Source organism: Lissotriton vulgaris, chromosome 7 (genome assembly GCF_964263255.1).
Source record: "Lissotriton vulgaris chromosome 7, aLisVul1.2, whole genome shotgun sequence".
Taxonomy (NCBI): domain Eukaryota; kingdom Metazoa; phylum Chordata; class Amphibia; order Caudata; family Salamandridae; genus Lissotriton; species Lissotriton vulgaris.
In genome coordinates, this window is record NC_141695.1 from 1,640,973,745 (window position 1) to 1,640,996,561 (window position 22,817).

Genomic DNA, 22,817 nt, shown 5'->3' on the forward strand with positions numbered 1-22,817 from the left:
GTATTTCTGACGTATCTGTAAGCACAAAAGTGACGCATTGCTGGAGTGTGTCACAAAAGTGACGCAACTCCAGCAATGCGTCCTTTCACATGGGGCAAGCTCCATGTGAAAGGGCCTGCATCAGTCGTACGCCTGCTATGAGGCAGGTGCAAGATTTTGACGCAACGGCGTCTTAGAAGTGACGCAGTGAAATCTTATAGATTTCACTGCGTCACTTCTACGACCCTTTCTTGCGTCAATACGCCCCCCTTGCATACATTATACCTGGTTCAGGTATAATGTGGTGCAGGGGTTTACAAAGTGACACATCTACCTAGATGTGTCACTTTGTAAATATATTATAAAGGGGGGTAGAACCCATGCAATCGCGGGGACCTGGGCGTCAAGTAGTAAATGTAAAGAGGGGTCCCCGTGGGAGGTAATTATTTATGCACAAACAATAAAAATTCAAAGGGAACTAAGATGGTACTCAAAGGAAAAAGATGTTGTCATTTATTCAACAACACAGGATAACAATTTAAAGCAATGTTTGCAATCATTTTAAAGTGAAACGAGAAATCGGAAAAATGAAAAGGCCCCAAGAGGGGGAGGGGGGAAGGGAGTGTGCTCAAAGGCTGTGTGAAAGATTATAAAGATAGTACACAGACTTAAACATAATGTACATATATCACAAAATCAACAAGGAATTACAAGTTATTCCAAAAAACCAAAACGGCCTACATCAATTAAGGCAAGTATTGGGCAAGTATTTCAAAAGTAGTGGGGCATTCCACGGTCACATGTATAAATCAATCAAATACAGGGAATGTGCCGGATGTCCCAGAATGAAGAGGTGTCGACGTTTCGACCCCTGATTGTAGGATCAATTCAGTCCTTTGCCGGGGTCTTCATCAGGACCGGTGTAGTGGGAAAGGGGACGAAGAGGGGCCGTCCTATCTGAAGTGGAATAAAACACACTCCGAAAAGTTCAACTGAAAGGGCTGCCGGTTTTGAATAATTATACTGCTGGGCAAGTCTCAGTCTATTTTACCCAGCTTGCTGTGATATTGCAGGCAGGCAACATAAGCGCTGTGCTGATTCAATTGGCTTTGTGGGGTTCCGTTCAATACTTTACGGGCTAGATAACTGAGTGCAGAGGGACCGGTCGACTCAGTGTCGTCACCATGTCACACAGTGTTTTGGAGTCACGACTGCAGCAAGACGCTCTGCTGCCTCGCGCCCAGATCTCTAAGACCCGATGGTGACGACACTGAGTCGACCGGTCCCTCTGCACTCAGTTATCTAGCCCGTAAAGTTATCCTGTGTTGTTGAATAAATGACAACATCTTTTTCCTTTGAGTACCATCTTAGTTCCCTTTGAATTTTTATTGTTTGTGCATAAATAATTACCTCCCACGGGGACCCCTCTTTACATTTACTACTTTGTAAATATGGCGCAACAAGGCGCATTTTTTACGTCACTGGTGCGTGTCAAAAAGTGACGCACCGGTGGCGTAAAAGTGACACAAGGGCTCATAAATGATGCCCATTATAGTTAAGTCTGTCACTTTAGTAGAAAACAGCGTGCAGTTGCAATTATTTCATCAATGTTCACTCATGATTTGTGCAAAATGTGTCAGTTCCTCGCCCTGCCGTGCTCCGACTTCTCACAGGTAAGCAACCGTAGGAACAGGTTTGGTAACCAAGAACCTTACATTTGGTAGTGATGCAAAAGAAAAAATGACTGGCATTAAAAAAGGCTATTTTGCTGAAACGCGACTGCCGCAATAAAAAGAACTGTCAGATACAGTGAGTGCTCCGATTTGGTGTTCTGGTGTTTTACATGGTGGTCACTACAATGAAAGGATGCACTCGCCCGTAAATTGTTTGGCAGGATGAAGTGGCATTTGGTGGGAAAGACAACTCCACGAGCCCACTGATCGTGTATCAGAAATTTTATTGCATGACAAAAAGACGCGTTTCGACCACGTTCACGGTCTTATTCACCTACATATATATATATTTCCCTTTGGGGGTGGGATAAAAGAATCCATGGTGAAAAAGGTATCTGTAAACCAAAGTAATAATTCACTGGTAACGTATCTGTTTCAGATTTGCAAATGCCATCTTGGAAACTTTTTGACCCTCTGAAATTCACAAATATACATTCAAGCCTAGGTGTCAACCTACGAGTGCAGTTCCGATATTCTTTTTAGATTCAGGCCCTGTGATTTTACCACACATACTCTTACTGAAAATATGTTTTATACCCTTATTTCACTGGAACTGGAATGTACTTTAATCTAGAATTAGCCTAAAGAAGGTTCATTGTGTAAGACAGGCACTTCATACCGTGGTCTTAAAAGTAAAGCTGGCCTGAGTAGTAAACTGACCCATTGAATCTTAGATCTAAGCCAAATGAAGGAAGGAAAATTGTTGGTGCTGGTTAATAACAAAAGAAGCAGTAAAGTGTGGGCAGTGGATTTTTGCAACTAAGAAACAACTCAACTTTGTAAGATTCTTGCATTGACTGAATCCTACTGGAGGGGCAAAGCTGTCCACCAACATAGGTTGAATTAACTCTAGAATTAGGCCAGATATGGTAGAAGAAGTTGTCACCAAAAATATTATGTGCCCGTGCAATTGTGGTGATACTGCTACCTGTGATACCATTAAACATTTTGTACCCATCAGCACCTAAGAAAAGGTCCTCATTAGGCAATAGACAGTCCTTCAGCGGAAGGAAGTTACCAGCACAACAGACACAACAGCAACACGTAGAGTCTCAGACCTAAGTGATCAATTGTCACTATTATATCCTGGGTATGGAAGAAAGCAATACCAAAGGGGATGATGGAAGGAACGCTTGAGCAAATCAAACACTCACACCCAGTCAACTGATCTGGGTTTAATCCATCATCATTCTTTAGCTCACTACACCACCCCAGTTCAGACATGGCCATATGCAAATCAGTCTGACCCTGTGCCTCATGGGAACAATCCAGCCCGAACTGCCAAGCCATGTCTTCCCTGGACCAGAAACAAGCATCCTGGGACCAGTTTCGGGTTTATAACCCTCATCAGCCAGGCTATTCTGAATCCAGTGGCAGAGTGAGCAAGGGACCCACGTCTGGGCATACCCCTCCAACTTAGGGCGAACAAAGCGATACCAAAGGGGATGATGGACAGAGCGCTTGAGCAAATCAAACAATCACACCCAGTCAACTGATCTGGGTTCAACCCATCATCATTCTTTAGATCACTCAACCACCCCAGGACAGACATGGCCATATGCAAATCAGCCTGACCCTGTGCCTCATAGGAACAGTCCAGCCCGAGCATGTCTTCCCTGGACCAGAAACAAGCATCCTGGGACCGGTTTCCGGTTCATATCCCTCATCAGCCACGCTATTCTAAATCCAGTGGCAGAGTGAGCAAGGGACCCACGTCTGGGCATACCCCGCCAACTTAGGGCGAACAAAGCGATACCAAAGGGGATGATGGACGGAGCGCTTGAGCAAATCAAACACTCACACCCAGTCAACTGATCTGGGTTTAACCCATCTCCATTCTTTGGCTCACTCAGCCACCCCGGTTCAGACACGGCCATATGCAAATCAGTTTGACCTTGTTCCTCATGGGTACAGTCCAGCCCGAACTGCCAAGCCATGTCTTCCCAGGACCGGAAACAAGCATCCTGGGACCGGTTTTGGGTTCATAACCCTGATCAGCTAGGCTATCCTGAATCCAGTGGCATGGAAGAAAAGCATCCTACAACATTGCTTTATTCTGCCTTGGACATCAAACGTTAATATTTCTCTTAATCCAAATGTGCCACCGATATGAGCTACAGACATGCTTTGATCAGTTCTCCTTTATTCGTTAAAGGTTAATTGGTTTTACCGAACAGGTTGTACTTAAACAGGACTACCAAACTCTATTTATAGGTTTAGAACACAGTGATCATGAATATTATAGTAGCACTTTAATATCAATAACAAAGAACCCTGGGGTGGTTTTCTGCATTTTCGCATGCCATAAGGTAACATACTGTGCATTGGCCTCATCACATAACTGGTTTTAACTTCCAAATTTTACAGGAGTAAATGAAATTGAAGCATGCCTTCACAATAATATTTTTCCCATTAGGAGAAACTCCTTTCTTGTTTGGGGATTATTCTTCCACTTCCACTCTGGAAAGGCACTTACTTCAACTTTTCACAGAGGTAAGTTTGAGTGTTTCCTCCCAAAGGGTAAACTATCTGCAAATTAATTGTGGGGATCTGCGAACCCTTGAGCAGATGGCTGTTCGATTCAGTTTACAATGTTGTCCCTGGGACTTCTACATCCTGCATAACCCTATGTTGGTGGATCTTCAACAGTGATAAGTGCAATTTACAAACATAAAATTCCAGCATTCCAGCTTCTATGTATGGACTTTATATTTGAGGGAGAGTTTCAAACTATAATTGTGTTTTTCCCTGACAGGGGATCTTGCCTGCATTTCAAGTAATGGATCATTATTTCATACAGGTGGCCCCATTGGGTGACTTTACCCACTGGTATGCTTTAGGGGTCTGATGGGCAGGCATATTCACCAAACCCCTTAATACAGCATGTGTAAGCAGGGAAAAGGCATTTTCCTTTATGAATGGGACATACCCCCTCTAACTGTGGGATTGCCTCCTTTGGACCAAATAGAATGCATGCTCAAGCAATCCATACTATGTAAGGGATGCGCATGCATCCTCAGCACCTTCTGCAATACAAAATTGCCCATGAATGCAAAAAATGGGTGTCGACCCCAAGGTTGTTTGTGCAATACATCAGCTAGAAATAATTGTGTTATTAGTTTCCATTCATATTTAAAAGAGGTTTACCATGTAAAATATTTAGTATTTATATTTTGGGTCACATAACAACATAATAAAATGTAATTGTGCAGGCGATAGAAAATAAATACATATTGCATTGGTGTGACCAACGCTTCACACTAGCAGATTTAATAAATAAAGGATATTGCAGAGGCCCAGGTGTGTACCTATGAAGCTTTCATTTTCTGGGATTAATGCATTTTTCATACAAGGCTCCATGGTGTTGTTGAATAGGCTTGTTTCTTTATTCCAAGCTGTAAACATTATCTCTGAAATATATTTCTGTGTACAATATGTGCATCCCCGCGGGTTTGGGATAGACGTATTAAAGTACCCATTACGTTCCCACAGAGCATAGAGTGATAGTCTAAGAATTTCATGGCATGGTTGGAAGTCAAGAAAACAGAAAGAATAAATGTAACTATCTGCTGACAGGCTCAACAAATTAACTACCAGCCGAGAATTCATGGCTCAAATTCACAGAAGGCCAGCAAGTATGTGCCTATTCCAGAAATGAAAAATCCGAAGTCTAACATTTTTTTTTTTTAAATAAAGCTTAAAACGAATGTATAGCTCTATTTGTAGCATTGTAAAATCATCATCTCATCTCCTTTGTGTTTATTTTAAAGTGGTTAGAGCAAAGACTAACATTTTGCTATGACTCATCATAAATGATTGATTGTGCCATTCTATTTCTAGTTAAATTACCACTCACAGTCAATATGTTATTACAAGATTACAGCGCTACTTCTACTAAGTTTTGCAATCAGTCAGTAGAAAAGACAGTCAGGCTCGATTCACAACCTGCATTTTATAGTACATTTAGTACCAGTACAATACTATCTGTCACATAATTCAAAATACAACTCACAAACTAAATGTGGAGACCTCCACCATTCCTATCTTTTCTTTTATGGAGATCTTTGGTATGTGTGTACGTTTTGGTAGTAACTGTGTGAGGAACCAGTTATAATGGCTGGAAAAAAAGAAATATTTATGACTAAAGGGGAGGCGCTTAGAGAGGGGTAAGGAGTGGTTTAAAGAGGGACATTAAAAATTACAAACACCCACTCACAAAAGAGGAAGCCCATTGCTGTTGACAAGCTACACTTCTAAAGTTACTACAGGTAAAAAATCACCAAAACAATAGTATATGTGCTCCAGCTCAGCACTGGAGTAGGTCTAGCACCAAATATGGCTATTTACAGCTATTGCAACTCACTCCCATATAAAAAATTGGAGACAGATACATAATATAACACTCCATAGGAAATATTATTAAATATATCAAAATGGGGAAGTTGGATTTTTAATAAGCATTTAGGAAAAGTAACTATCAGTAAGTTGCCATTTCTCTACCTCAAGCTCCTGCAGGCTAATTTGCATTAGCTTTAGCTTTTGTAGTCGCACAGCAACTGATCATGATTTCCGATCACATGTAACCATACATTAAGTTAAAGATGAGCGATTTTGAAAGGTTTTTATTGACTCGTTTTAGACTAAATCTGTTACACCGTCCCTTAGCTTCCCTGTAGTGAACATCTGGATTAAACAAATGACCAAATGTCCTTGCAACGATTCCTCAGACCAGTCAGACATACATATCCTTTTTTTCTGTAGATTTTATACTATCCCAAGGAAAAAATTGATTGTGCCCCTGTTGAAAATCATGGAATGTACCCAGTGTCGCCCTGCATTTTTACAACTGCAAAAATTGGATAACATTTTAACTATTGCACACCTGTCGGCATTTTTTAAATCTGTTTTTAGATTTCGGAAGACAATTATTTAAATGAATTAATTAAGATGTGTTATTTTATGTCTTTGTTATGATCTATGTATGAATATCTGTTTTATGATGAATTTTATGTACTTTTATGGTTGTTTTTATCTGATAACCGAATAAAGTTAAACTTGACTTGACTGGAAGTGTGTGTGGGGGAGGGGGGCATTGGTATGCACATCTTGGGCAACCCCCACCCCTAAATACAAAGGGGGGAACCTGGTATCTAGTGGGCTGTCTGACCCTCTGGGAGGAGCAGAAAGACTGTCATTTTGCGGCAGTGGTGGGGGCATTGGCATGCACATATTGGGCAGCCCCCACCCCTAATTCAAATTGGAAATAAAATCCCTGGTTTCTAGTGGGCTTCAGCGCCCCCAGAGGGGGCAGAAAGTCTGGAGTTATGTGGGGGAGAGGGATGGCATGGTTATACCCATCTTGGACAGCCCCCACCCCTAAATTCAACATGAGGAAAAAATCTGGCATCTAGTGAGCTTTCTGCCCCCCCGGGGGGACAGATTGGCACCTACTACCCCATCTGTCCCCCAGGGGGACAGAAAGACTGTAATTGTGCAGTGGGGGCATTGGCATGCCCACATTGAGCAGCCACCACCCCAAATTCAAATTGAGAAAAAAATCCCTGGTTTCTAGTGTGCTTTCTGCCCCCCAGGGGGGCAGAAAGGCTGAATTCACCCAAATCAATATAGGCGGAGCAAAGGCCTTCGCCCAGGGGATCGCTCCCCCTTCACCCCTACCTGGTGCCAAGTGCGGGGATCCCTGTCCCCAATCAGAGATCAACTAGTGAGGAGTACCATTGGAAAGGGGAGATTCTCCTCTTTCAAACGATACCTCGCCTGACTTTCTACATGCTCAGGGGGCTGAGATAGCCCCCTGAGTACGTAGAAAGCTAAACTGAAATGAGCCTCTCGGCTCACTTCAGTTTCAGTTTCACTGAAATGACGTCAGCGCGAGGTGCGGGCTGATTGTCATTTCAGGGAAACCAAACAAACAGCCTCTGGAGCTGGGGAAGCTCTTCCACCATCCCAGAGGCTGTGGGGGGGAGAAATCCCTCTGGTGCCTGCACCAGAGGGATTTCAAATGCCAGGTGGAAGGATGGCCGCGGGTCATCCAACTTGAATGAGCACTAGTGCATCGGACGGCCCCCGGCTGTCCAACGCACCGAAGGGGTTAAGGTTATAAATATTATTTCCTAACATCCCTTATACTCTCTTATCAAAAGGCATGGTTCCTGAAGATCCATGCCACAGTCTTGTTCCAAATGCTGCAACAGTTTCTTTGAGGATTTTGTTTTTAGGTCTCACCACCCAAACAGCAAATCTTACTGGCTGGAAAAAATCTATTGTTGGATTACCAAGAATATACATTGGGCTTACAGAGTACCATTAGCTTACAATTGGCTGGATGTATTGTAATTTTCATTTGTTTGCTTCTTATGAGATGTTTTCCTTCCTGTGTGTTGGTCTCTCCTCTGAAGCACAGCTTCTTTACCATACTTTTGATGGGCTCACATGTATCCTTCCATTGCTCACATTTAGGGAACTACTTTTTAGCTTAAGAATTCCAGAGTGTATGTGTTTTACAACTTCCTCCCTAGTGTGTTTTCCCCATTCTCCATGTTGCTATCTGCCTCAGTTACAAGCTCTCTCTTAAGTGCTTCTCCCTCACTAAACTCTCCCTTCCCCACTCTGCATATTGCTTTCTTGCTTGTGAGTTTCTCCTGCCCTCCATGTGATGCTTTCACTTAGGGACTGATTTTCCCATCCCTCGCACACTCCTGCTGCTTCCCCTACCTGTTCCTCTGCAGCCCCCATCGGGCCTTTTTTTCAAATATTGTTTTTTTCACACTTTTGTTTTTTTCAGAAAGACCAGGCAACAGAAATTTGCTGCTGGTCCCTTCACCTTTGTGACACTTCTATTTCATCTCATTATTTACTGAACCATCTCAAATCGGTTAAAAAAGAAGGCACATGTGTCATATTGTAAGAACGCACAGGCATAATGACCTCGTGTGTGCACACATCATCTTGCATCTTGTGAATGATGTACACATCATTGCCAAAAGACATTGGCAAAGCCAATAGTTCCCAAATGCAAGACCTTAATTATTGACCCTCACAAACTGCCTACCTACCCACCTGTTCACCCAAATAATCCCTAGGGTGTTTCACATAACTCTATGTGCTCTAGTGTTTGGGTCCCATACCTGCCAGGTAGCAATTTCAGCTGCAACTCCTGCCTGTATGCTAATTTTTTTAATCATATTTCTATTTTTTGTACTCTTTAGTGTATTTAAATGGTACCTTGATAATAATTTCCGTATTATACTTTTTCTTGTTTCTTATGCTTCTGAATATTTATGATGCCCTTAGTCCTACCCCCTTGATATTAGGGTAAAACCCAGGGGTAAACCGGCCTTTCTCCTACGCCATATGCATGTGTCCTGCTTATCTTACATAACATGTACAATTCTACAATTCCTCCAGATAACCCCGGGCGTACTGTGCATAGCGGGGCTACATGGAGGTCCACGGAGTTGCAAACAAACTCCGTGGAGCTCCCCTTCGCTACGCTGCCCTCCTCCATCCCCCTATTAAGAAGTAAGTTTACAGGAAGTTACAGATGAGCCAATCAGTTTCTCCACCTCACCCCCAGAGCAAATTATTAAGGGGAGCCTTTTATCAATACTTTACATTTGCACAGGTCCTGTAGGTAAGCCTTGACTCAATTGTTTCTGAACTTTTCAACAAATATGCCGTAGATCCCACCTCCTCTAGTCAGAGTACTGTGATACATCAAGTTGAAACAAATTCTCATTGGACTTCCAAGTCAAAGGTTTTTTTAAATAGCTACAAATTTTTGTTAAAATACACTGTATTGTTAAAAGTTCAAAAGGATTATGAGGGATCCTGGCCAATATTTCATGCAACTTTGCAAGCCGCATTGCTGAAAGGCAGGGGGCAGGAATGCACTGTATTTAACTTTATACAGCTCATTGCTACTCTCTGCCTGTGTTGATTCACAAACTGCTGCCTAGTGCACACACTGCTACCCTTACAGTGTGGTGCCCGAGTGCCTGTATTTCAGGCAGATTGTTTTTGTGCAGGAAGGGGCACCTTGCTGCATAAAAACAATTCTCGGAGGCATTTTTCACTTTCTAAGTGACCTGCACAATGCAGCAAAATACCTTCAGGAACCGGAAGGCCCCGGGGAAGGGTTTCCAGAAGAAGTTTCAGAGGAAGCCTCATCCAGATGCTAGACCTAGGGGTCAGCGTTCCTGACCATGCTGCCTTACAAGGTCCTGCTGGTATACTACCAGAGGTTGGTGGGAGACTGATCCATTTCCTGGTGGCATGGTGACTCTCAACAACAAACCAGTGGGTGCTGAGTATCCTGGAACAGGGTTACCATATTGAGTTCCTAACACCCCCTCTGCTTCTGGCACTGTTCGGACTCCGATTCGGAAGGATGTTCCCTGTTGGAGGGCTCTGTTGGACTAGGTTCAGCTGTTGTTCCTGAAGAAGGCAATTGTCACTGTTACACAGTCGGATTGGGTCAGGGCACTTATTCGTTCATCTTTCTGGTCCCGAAGGTCACAGGGTGCTTCCGTCTGTGATTAACCTCAGGCCCCTAAACAGGGTGGTCCAGAAGATCCCCTTCAAGATGGAGACCCTGAACTGTGTAATCCCATTCATTCCGACCGGCTGTGTGATGACTAACTTGGATCTTCAGGATCCGTATCTGCATGTGCTTGTGGTGTTGGGGCTCCAGAATTTTCTGAGGCCTACGGTCTTTACCAAGGTGGTGCCTCCCCTGGTGGCTCACCATCACCACCAAGGGGTCTCTGTGTTTCCATACCTGGACGACTGGCTGCTGCAGGCCCCTTCTACCCTTGCAACATCTGGCTTTGACCATACATATACTAGAGAGCCACAGCTTTCTCATGAATTTTATGAAATGTCATCTTCAGTCTGCCACTAGGCAGACTTCTACTCTGTTCCGGGCAAAATGTTCCTTTTTCACTCTGGTTCCTGCATCTGCAGTCTTTGTTGGGGGCTCTGTTGTCTTTGCTCTCAGCTGCGCTGCTTCATTGGATGGAGTTGCAGGGGCACATGGCAGCCTCGGTGTTCACTGTTCCATGGTCCAGGAAACAGCTTCATCCCTTGCTGTGGCATCTACACCACTTTGTATGTTTCCTTGCTCAGGATTTGTCCTTGGAGGTCCTGGTGCCTCTGGATGTGACGCACAGCCTGCAGTGGTGGATGGATGCTTCCAATCTGTTCCGGGCATGTGGTTGCATCCCAAACCTCTGGTGTTCCTGACAACGGATGACAATGCACTGGGTACGGGTGCGACTCTGGGTCAGTGGACCATGCAGGCTCATTGGCAGGGGTCGGAGACCAGACACTCTTCCAACTAGAAGGAACTGTTGGCCATGGAGAGGGCCCTTTTAACACTTCCAGGGTCATCTGTTGGGTTGCAATGTTCTGGTGCAGTCCAACAACACTGTGACTGTGGTTTACATGAATCATCAGGGGAGTACTCACAGTCAGTCTTTGAATTGTGCGGCCTGTATTATTGCAGGTTGGGCGGAACAACATCTCCAGGACATTTCGGCTCACCACATCAGGGGCACGGACAATGTGGTGGCAGACACCCTGAGTCACAAGTTTCCTTCCTCTCTGACATTATGTCTGTCTCCCAGAGAGTCCCGCTTGGTTTGCCAGAGGTTTGGGCTCCCAAAATGGACTTATTTGCTTCCAGGGCCAATGCTCTCCTGCAACTCTTTTGTTCCCGGTTTCTAGAGAGGGGAGAGTGGGGTGTAGAGACCTTGTCCCTCACGTGGCCTCCTTGGTTGCTGTATGCCTTCCCTCCCTTTCCCCTCATTCCTGCAATCCTGTTCCAGAGGGTGAGGGCGCACGTGATGGCTGTGTTGCCTCACTGGCCCGAAAGTCTTGGATCCCGCTGTTGTTTGAGACTCCTCCTTAGATCTTGCCATGGAGTCCATCTCCTCTAATATCTTTCTCTTCTCGCCTGCTGGTCCCGCTCACTTTAGCAGTCTGGAGGTTGAGCGGCAGTTGCTAGGTATGTGGGGTTTGCCTGGCCACATAATATCTGTGGTGCAGGGTTCTCGTAGATTGTCCATGGTGTCTTCTTATTCAAAGCATTGGTCTGCTTTTGACCAGTGGTGTTCTCTTCATGGTCTGTCCTCTACTTCTTGTTCTGTCTCTGACATTCTACAGTTCTTTTTGGACGGATTCGGTAAGGGTTTTGCTCTCTCTACTTTGAAGGGTTAGTGGACGGCTGTCTGGGCTTTCAGGGAACTGGCTTCTTTGTCCTCTTTGGATGGCCTTTTGGTGTCCAGGCTGTTCTGTAACTTCCCTGTCCACCCCTGCTGTCCGGTCTTCAGTGCCTGCCTGGGATCTTTATGTGGTCTAGCATGTTCTTCAGTCCTCTCCTTTTGAGCCTTTGTTGACTGTGGATGTAACATTTTTTCTTTTACAGTGACTTTCACGGTGGCCATCATATCGGCCCAGAGGTTGGGTGAACTTTCTGCTTTGCGTTATTCTCCCCCTTTTGTGAGGTGTATGGATGATGCTGTGGTGTAGCGCTTGGATTCTGTTTTTTTCCATAAGATTCATTCTAAGTTTCACATGTCTCAGGAGTTGGTGTTGCCTTCTTTCTACCCTTCACCTTCTTCTCCTGAGAAACACTTGTTGCACACTCTGGATTGGCAGGGGTATTGATAAATAAATTACATTTACTTATCTTGCTGCTGACCACAGGACCGCCACCTTGACTAGCAGCATCCTCTGAAGCAGGAAGCACCTGGGCACACAGGCTTCCCTGAGCCAAACCCAACACTGCAATGAAGCATTGTGAATGGTATGAGCGGCATGGTTCGGCGCTCAGATGAGGACTGGGAGCTTGTGCATGTTCCTTATCAGGCTGCTAATGTAGCCTGGTGGGGAACATGCAAAGTGCGCAGTACTGTTTGCAGGCCCAAGAGGGCCTGCCAACATGTCATACTCACTTAAGTGCTTACCATTTCTCCCCTTGCTGGCTGCCAAGCCCCACCCCACAAGGTGGCATGACAAAAGGGAAAATAAAATGATAATAACATAGTGTTATCATTTTATTTTACCTTCACCAGTGCAACAAATGCAGTGGGATGGTGCTCATCTACCTTAGCGGAGGAGCAGCCAATGACAGTCGAACTTTTCTCTGATCTGGAGTGGGCGTGCTCGGCTTGGTATTTAGAAATAACTTGTGGGTTTAAAAAAAACCTGTTGCAAAGAATGGGGTCAATTAGGATGGCGGACGGACGAAGTCCATCCGCCATCCTGTCAGAGGACGGGACCGTCCGCCACAGGGGCGGAGGTCCCGTACCTCAAATTAGGATTCACCCACCACAGTGGCGGGTGCATCCCGCATTTTTAACATTGCGGCACGCCCGCTGCAATGCGAAAAATGCATGTTGTGCGTTTCAAAGCACAACATGACAGGCACCGCATGGTGCCTGCCATGTTGTATTTTGAAACGCAGGGTGGTACCATAGGTACCCCCCATGTGCACCCCCACACCCCTTCACCCTGGGGGCCCACCACAGAAAGGCATTGCCCACAGCACATCCTAATATGGCTGGCGGTGCATGATAGACACCGCCACCATATTAGACCTTTCCTGCCGCGGTCGCAAGGCGACCTCGGCGGAAAAGTGGGGGACGGTCTTCCCGTCCGCTGCGGTCCCCCCCGCCATTGTGATATGGCGGGGGGGAAATAGGTGGCGGACAGGCACGGATGGCGGATGGATCGCCACCCCCTGCATGGCGGTGACGATCCGTCCGCCTTCCTAATCGGCCCCTTAGTTGGGTGTTCATCAGTTTTCAGGCAATAATAAAAATGTCAATATCATGTTCCTGCTAGAGAGAGACCAAGTCAAGTCAATAATTCTTTAGCACATTAAACAAAACATATATACCTAAAATCAAATTAAATACATGAATGTTTCAACACAGACCATTAGCACATATTCATATCCAATGTAATAAGAATAAAAACCATTTGTAAAAATGATGAGTTAAGCCAGGACATTAAAAGAGAAGCACAAAGTCATAGAATCAGGAGTTCAAGGATTGGACATGTAAAGTGCATTCGCAGGAACAGAAACGTTGAGATCAATCCATGAAGCATGCCACGATTAAATGTGCGTTAGTGGTACCCATGCACGCAGAATCAAATAGGTGCTCTCTATTCCTTGAACAACTTACTTTGTCTTAGCACTCCTGAGAAAAAGCTTGCAACACCTGAGCATAGCGTAGGGGGAAGAAAGCATTGTGAATACAACAGAGCAGGCCTTATTTGCACAAAGTGACAGGCGCTTACCAACGGAAGGATACATTTTTTCCTCAGGATATTGTAAAAGTCGCAGAAACATATAAAGTGCATCGTCTCCTGCTCTAAATAATTGTCACAAGGACAGGGCTTTAAGGCACCTGACTTTGAGAATCCTATAGGGACCGCTAAAAGCCAGTGTAGAACATTAAATCTAAATCTGGTCAAGAACAAAACATGAAAAACATTGTTAAAATGCGACAAATAGTGCTGCCCTTGCAGACTTGAGCTCAACAATATGTAATGTCTCACAGTGAGCTTAGCAAGTTCTGTGTCTTCTCTTTTCCCCTGACCGCTTAGACAAAAACATGTTTTTGTTGTCCTTCATATCACTGGGTCGTTGTGGTCTTGGGTTCATGACCAGCTTAGGGCGGCCTATCCTCCTAAGCTGCTTAACCCTTTCGATGCTGATGACGAGCTCAGCTCGTCATCACCCACGGGTGGCGTGTGCTGATGACGAGCTGAGCTCGTCATGTAACGCAGCTTTTGAAAAAAAGCCGCACAGCGCAAAAATCGCCGCAGCAGCGATGCGGTTAATTACATAGCCTAGCCAGGGGATGTGCAATGCCCCCTCAAGTGCAATGTAATCCTCTAAGACAAGCTGATTTAAAATAGGAATGGGACTTGACCAAATTCTCAGCCAACGCAATAATGGTGCGACTGCAATAAGGTCAGAAATATATCCAGACCGAGCTCTTCATGCATCCTGAAGGTAGGGGTACAGGTGGAAACAGCAAGAAGTCTATGCAAAAATTTATCCTCTACCACCTGCAGTTCTCTCACATCCTTATACTCCCAAACAACAGATCTGTAGGCGGCCATTGAGATTAATTTTTCTCTTTAGACCTTTATTAGGGCGGTACCAGTTTAGTCCCTAAGGTCCCTGCAAAGTCCTTAGTAGTACCCACTGCCTTTGCCAGGATGTTCTGTTTAATTACTCTTTGGGCAACCCACGACCTTCTGTCATCAAACGACACCCCCAAATAAGGGAAAGTAGAAACTTAAGTCAGGTCTACCCCCCTATAGAAAAACTTGCAGCCAATGGACTTCTGGACAAATTTCTATATTTAGTGTATTTGTATATCATGTTCTATGGCCCAAGATTGTACGTTTTATCTCGGTTTTTGTTTTTATGTGGATCTCTTCTGAGTTCCAAAATCATAAATAAATAAACTTGTTGTTGACTTCTGGCTGCCAATTGCCATGGTGTACTATTTTGTAAAAATGGTAGAAAGGTTTAAGGCATCCATAAAATCAATAAAAGAATTTAAAAGACCTTGGAGACCCACAGCAGTCCGTTCAAGCATCATCTGCATGTAATAGAGCAGGAATAGGTTTTGTGACATCCCTGGGATTGTCTCTATAGGCTGCTGACAGTACATCTCCTAATGTGCTAATGTAGAGGGTAAACACCGAGGCTGTGAGGGTAGAATGAGAGGTATGTAGAAAAGCCACCAAGTCTGCATCCATACCCAGTTCCAGTAGGGTGGGCCTGAGCTTCGATCTGTTGACGTGGTCGAACGCCAAGGTTAGGTCCATAAAAGCCATGTGCAGGCAGGAGATAGACCTGAGTTTTGTCTAGTGGCAGTTTTGACTTATCATAAAGTAGCGCAGAGGGTTAATACACCTGCTGCAAAGATGTGTACCATGCAGATCACATAACCATATTTTATGTGGATAGCTCAGTGGATTACTTACTGCTGTTGTCACAGAGATCCTTTTGTTACCTACAGTTCACAAGATACAATCCTAATATAGCCCAGTGACCTATGAACTCTTATCAAACTACTGCAAGCAAAAAGTTAGGACATTCGTTTTTCCCAAGTCTTTTATTAAACTAATGTTGCAAATAAAGAGTTCATTTGAGTAAAAAATACATTCTGTTTAGTAAAGCCAACCCCAACCACTGTAGTACATTTTAAATCCTTATTATCTGCATGTCCAGACCAAACAATCCTAAAATATACTGCCTACCAATATGGATGACATGTGACTACACCTTGTAATCCTCATTGGTGTGTAGCATTTCATACACAATGATTAACACACATATTATATTAGTAGTAGAAATAATATTAATAATAAATATTTGCTGCAAATTCTGTCATCTTTATTCACATAAAAACTAAATCTACCTTAGGACATATTGCACGTTCAGTCTTATCACTTTTCACCTAAACATCATCTGATTCCTTTAAAGATAAATGCAGCAGTAGAAGTAATTGACTTCCATTTACATTAGCTGTTTAAAAATCCACATTTCCATTTTAAAAGGAATCGTCAACTGCAGAACCTTTCCATAAGTCCCAAGCCCTAAGTGTAATCAGATAAATGAGGCTGTTTGAGGGCTGACTATTGGAGAACTGCATCACTGATTAAGGGCTAAATTGACATCATATCAATCACTGCTGCTTCTGATTAAGTACCACACTAATCTTAGTCACTGTGTAATGACTATTCTGGCAAACAGAGTCTGATTGCTTTGGGCAATTCACCTGCATTAATCAACTACAGCATGAAAGGTAATGCTGCACTTCACTTTGTATGACACGACGGTAGATGGCTAGTCTCCAGTGTAATAGAACATCGAGTACCGCTCAAGGGATCTCGCGGTAGACATGACAGCTAAAAAAAGGAAGAAGAAGAAGGGTGGACAGGCAGGGCCGGACTGGCCGTTGCGGGCACCGGGCAATCCCCCGGCGAGTCGCAAGGGTGGGGGATGGTTTTGGGCCCCTGGGGCCGTTTTTGTTACAGGACCGTTTTTGCAGCCCTGTAACAAAATCGGCCGAAAACCGGCACTGGCAAAGAACGCAGTCGCACCCTCAACTCCCGAGGGGGGGGGGAGGAGGGGGGGGGGGGGGGTTCGGCCCTGTGGACAGGTGGGCACCAGCTTCTGTGGGGCACTGGGACTCGGGTCATAAAAATATTTCTACTGAGGGGGGCTCCTCTTTTGCAGGGGAAACACCAGAATATATCACATGCAGGACGTGCTTCGTCATGTGTGCGGGGCGGCTTCTCCGTAATGGAGGAAGAACGCCGTCTCCTGCTGAAAGATGAAAAATAAAATGATAACAAAAACTTTTTATTATCATTTTATTTTTGGCTGTCTGACAGACGACGAGGCGTTCCGGGCAATCTTGGTGGGTCCAGGGAATCTTGTGTCAGAGGCAAGGCAGGGGGAGGAGTGGTGGGCACTTTTAAGTGCACATGTCAGGTTGGCTGGCCATCTTAGGGCAAACAGACATGCGCACTTAGGTTTCTCCAACCCAGCAGTGTTGCACAGAACACGGGTTGGAGAAACACCACAAGTTCCCAGGCACTGTTTGAGCTGCAAAATAGGCTGCTCAGACCAATCCCAGTGCTTTTCTCATGCTGGGAATAGTATTCGCAGAATGAGATAAGTGCCTTGATTGGCTTCTGGGAGCCTGCGTAGTGTGCAGCCGGAGTAGAGGATCCGGAGAGAGGAGCACGGTGGTAGCCGGCGGAGTGGCAGGTAAGTGCAAGTGTAATAATTTTCATTATGTCTTTCATTTTGATTGTTTTCCTTACCATGCCCCACAACTAAGCAATGCAAGCAACCGCCATTACTTGTAGAAATGCTATACACAAACCACCCACCAGAAAGCAAGCAGACGTTTCTTGTCTCTTTGGATAAGTTCAGCTCCTGTTGTTTTGCTGCCGTGACCACAGAAGGGGTGGGGGAGTCTGATGGTGCACACCCCAGGAGGATTTCACTGGGATAGACAGTGAGGTACTTTTTTAAGAGCAGTGTGGATGTTAACCTACTACTAATGGGATTCACGCAGAGGTCTACACCAATTGTGGAGATAGCAGGGTCTCTCATTAATGCAATTTGTTAACATCCTGCACTAACAGCAGGGATACTGGAATTATGCGATTGTGCGGATGCAGTGTTTTTGGATAGTTATCGTTTTGCCACATTTGTCCAATAATCCATTATTTGCTGATTTTAACAAAACAAATTCTTTCTAGCTCAAATAGTTCAAAAGTTACTATAAACGCAGCAACACGTCTCCATGCAGTGGAAGGCCCTTTGCAAAGGTTGCCTGCTCACCTTTCTATTGCTTATTGCTATATTTGGTTATTCAACTGGTACTACTAATGAGGTGCAAGACAGTGGTAAAAATTGTAAAAATGAGAAAATAATGAAGTAATACTTCATAAAATGTGATGCAGCAGAATTTGCCTTTTCTTGTGGCATAGTTTGTCAACCCTGCCACATAATGTGGCCCTCTCCTGCCACATAGTTTCAGTGTCCCTGACTAACAGTCAGAGTGTAGCTTCCATTGGTGCAGCATGTGCAGTGGTACCAGGGCCCAGAGCTATGAGGGACCAAGTGAACCCTGATTAATGTCGTATTTTACAGTAAAAATGGAGGCTAAACTGTGAAATTTGCTTCCATGCACTAGGTCCATGACTCACTGGCTACCCCCCTGCTAACCTTGTGCAGCATAATGATGAAATCTGTACAACATATCTTGTTAAGGTTCAGTAAGTGATTACTGGATCTTACCAGTTAGTTAAAACTTTCAGTAAGGTTACTAGGCAACCGACTGATTATGTCAAGTGTTATTAATTTACCAGTGGATTTCTAGCTCATTTGTCAATTTTATTTGAATGACTAATTGCTCAAATTATAATACTAACAGAGGTTCAAGCACAAAATGACACAAAACACAAATATAAATAGAGTTGAAAACAATACAAATAAGAGAATTTTACTAACGAATCATGAAAACTATATCACATAGAAGAAATTGTGCATAGTTATAAAATGATACCCGTACAAAATTAAGCAACACATGCAACTTTTACTGAGACAATAATGTAGAAATACAATACAATCATAAATCAATGGTGAGCACACAGTAACACAACAAACATTTAAAAGTCAATGATGGTTGAACCAAAGGTTAATCTTTCTACGCTTTCATCGCTCAGCCGCCCTGGCCCAAAAAATTGCTGTGTCCTCCTTGATTGACTACCTGCGCTAGGCACAATCGTCCACTCTATTTTAGTTTATTGGTTACAATAGGCAGTCTAAGCTGCACACTGAATATAAATTATATATCATTATCCCGAACCAAACAATTATCTCTGGTTTCTTTGCAAAAATTTGCTGTTGTGTTTTTATATGAATGAAATATGGTTATTGTATTTGTACAGATATTTATAGCCATTTGATATGTTGCCGAACCTTTTATTCAGATTAATAATTCTGACTACGGAGTTGTGCATTTCGTAAATAAGTAATCGCCAGTGCCCTTGATAGTTTTAGCATGGTATACAGAGTCTTTCTACCATGTCTTTCTTCAAGTCAGGTGACATCTAAGCACGGGATTGGTTTTTGGTGTTTTAAAATTGTTGGGTCACATTTCACTAATGTTCAGTGATCAAGGCGACCGAGTTCGCCGAAACGCGTCTGGATTTTGCACTTGCAGTTCACTCTGAAAAATGAAAAATAAAAGTACCTGCAACTGAAGAGCAAAGAAAGTGTCAGTTTCTCCGTTTTTTGCTGCAAGCATCTGGGAGCTTTAACACAAGATATATATATATATATATATATATATATATATATATATATATATATATATATATATATATATATATATTCACTGAAAAAAACATAGGTTTCAGGCCTTATATAGTTAGGAATTAGCTTTTAAAAAACCTTTGAAATTCACTCAAAAAACTATACGTTTTAGGGGTGTTATAGTTAGCTGGACATTTCACTCATACAAACCTATTGAAATTGCTCCTATATAGTTAGTTGTACTAACTATATTTCGTGCACCCGCAATCCACTGCTGATGATGTCACATATTACATCATTCATGACATCAATGATGACATCACTGATGACATCATATAGTGAATGTGGTTTGCTTCGTTATTTAAATATGCATTTTATATATAGCAATTTGCATTGAAGTATGAGTGGATATATAAAAATAAATATTTGGATGGAGGAATTTAACAATGTATAGTGTCTCACTAAATATAGTGGATAGTGACTAAACTGTGTGAATATCTGCATCACTTTGTCAGTTGTTGTGTAAACTGGTTCTCCAGTTGGTTGCTAGCTATGTGAAAATCTATATTAGTTATTGATTAGTTAATTGAGTATTTGTATGGGAGAGTGAATGTGTGTGTGGTTCGGTGGAGGGTGTGTGACTGCCCAAAGATGTGTGAATAGTTGATTCAGTAGATATATGAAGTTAAAACTACATGTTCTAACAGTTGTTTGGGTGAGGGAATATCTTTATGGGTGTGGTGATGAGCAAATATATTTCTCAATGGTACATGTCCAACAAACTAGAAAAGAAAGGCAGTGTATGTGTAAGTTGTTGTATATAAATAAGTATACATAAGACTCAATGATTGTGTGAGTGACTGTATGGATAACTGTATACTTGTATTAATGATTTTATAATATACTAAATATGACTTACTATCTAAATGAAAAGATGAAGTGGTGTTTGTATAAGTGTGTAGCTAAGTAAGTATGTAAGTATGATCCATTGTTTGCATACGTGAGTAGGATAACTTCATATGTGAATAGGTTGTGTGCTGGTGTGTAATTTTGATATAGGTGTATAAGTATTTTTGATAGTGTTCTATTGTTCATTGACAGCATGTATGAGTGAATCTACAGGTAAGTGATTAGATGTGTGTATACATCTAGGAATCAATGAGTGAGTTTTTCAATACTTGTATTGCTGTGTCAATGGATTGAAATATGATACTCTGTATTTTACAAAGAGTGATGAAAGATTTTACTAGTGTATGAAAATGTGTATGTGATTGTCACGTGGATGATGTCATCAGTGATGTCATCATTGATGTCATTTGAGATGTCATCAGTGATGTCACTGACCATGTCATGGATGATGTAATATGTGACATCATTGGCAGTGGATTGTGGGTGCACGAAATATAGTTAGTACAACTAACTATATAGGAGCAATTTCAATGGTGTTGTATGAGTGAAATGTCCAGCTAACTATAACACCCCTAAAACATATAGTTTTTTGAGTGAATTTCAAAGGTTTTTTAAAAGCTAATTACTAACTATATAAGGCCTGAAACCTACGTTTTTTTCAGTGAATTTGCAAGGTTTTTTAAATGCTAATTCCTAACTATATAAGGCCTGAAACCTATGGTTTTTTCAGTGAATTTGCAAGGTTTTCTAAATGCTAATTCCTAAATATATAAGGCCTGAAACCTATGTTTTTTTAATTGAATTTGCAAGGTTTTTTATATGCTAATTCCTAACTATATAAGGCCTGAAACCTATGGTTTTTTCAATGAATTTCGACGTTTTTTTAAATGAAATTTTTAAATGTATTAATTTTTTTTTATACTGATACATTTATGCAGGCAGGTGTTCAGAGGGCACGCCCGCTTTTTACAACACTCTGCAGCGCAACCCCTGGCGCGTTTGCAAAGGAGGAACTAATTCCCCTTGCATAATGGGGGTCCCTGGGGGGCAACTAGCCCACCAGGAGCCTCCAGTATAAGCCAGGGGGCTGCATTGCAGAGAGGTGTAATGAGGCCACACCCTTTTTTACACCTCTCTGCAGCGCAACCCCTGGCGTGTTTGCAGAGTTGGAACTAATTCCCCTTGTATACTGGGGGTCCATGGGGGCCAACTAGCCCACCAGGGGCCTCCAGTATGCGCCAATGGGCTGCGTGCTTTGCCCCGGGGGGGGGATTGTGGACCCCCCACACTTCCTTATCACTATACCCCCGGGATTTGGTCCCTATGGGAGGTAATGTTTTCAAAAACAGACCAGGTTTAAAAAAAATAATAATTTGGTCCTTTTTTGTCCTTGTGGGACCACCTGGGCAGGCCTAGGGTGTCAGGGTGTACCTACCCTGCCCCCTTTTTGTGTTCTTCACATTTATTTTTTTACTTTCTTTTTCCTTTGTCTATCGAGCACAAGATGGATGCCAACACTTCCTGGTTCAAGCTCCAAGTCTCTGCAGATCCATGCAAAGAAAACGGCACTCACGGGGCTTGTATTCACAGCAGCAGTTTATTCCCCAACAGACGCGTTTCTGAAAGACTTCCTTCTTCAGTGTTGTTTTATTGTAACTGGCGGGCGCCATTATTTAAACAAAGCACGTAAATTGCCACATCATGGAAACAAACAAGGGGCTCGCGCAAAATCGCCAAATGACGAGCCCCATCTTTAAAGAGTTAAATCTCATATCGGTTAACAAATAATAGTAACGAGATGCACTTCAGGACAATTAAATAAAGCTTGACATTCAGCAATTCAATTGCTGCATTGCAAAGAGTCTTTGCCGTAAATCCGCACTCACAGCCTAAGAACCAATTGCAAGCATGCACCTTGGGTTCCATATTTACTTTAACTGGCGGGCAACATTTTGGCACACCATAGAAACAAACAAGGGCCAGTGCAAGGTCGCCAAATGACGAGCGCCGTCTTTGGCGAAAATCTCCTATTTTTAAACAAATATTTGTAACCGAACATATCTCAGGATAATTCAATAAAACCTGACATTTAAAAATTCATTAATTCAAGTGTTGCATTTTAAAGAGCTATTTACTAAAAATCTTGCCGTGGATCTGCACTTGCAACCTTTAAGCCGGTTGCAGGCATGTCCCCTAATTTCCATGTAATTATGCAATGTATCGGCTCAAGATTGTTGCTTCAAGACAAAGAAAAATAATAATAACAATGGCCCATTCAATTAAATCATACTGTATCAATCAACATTGTC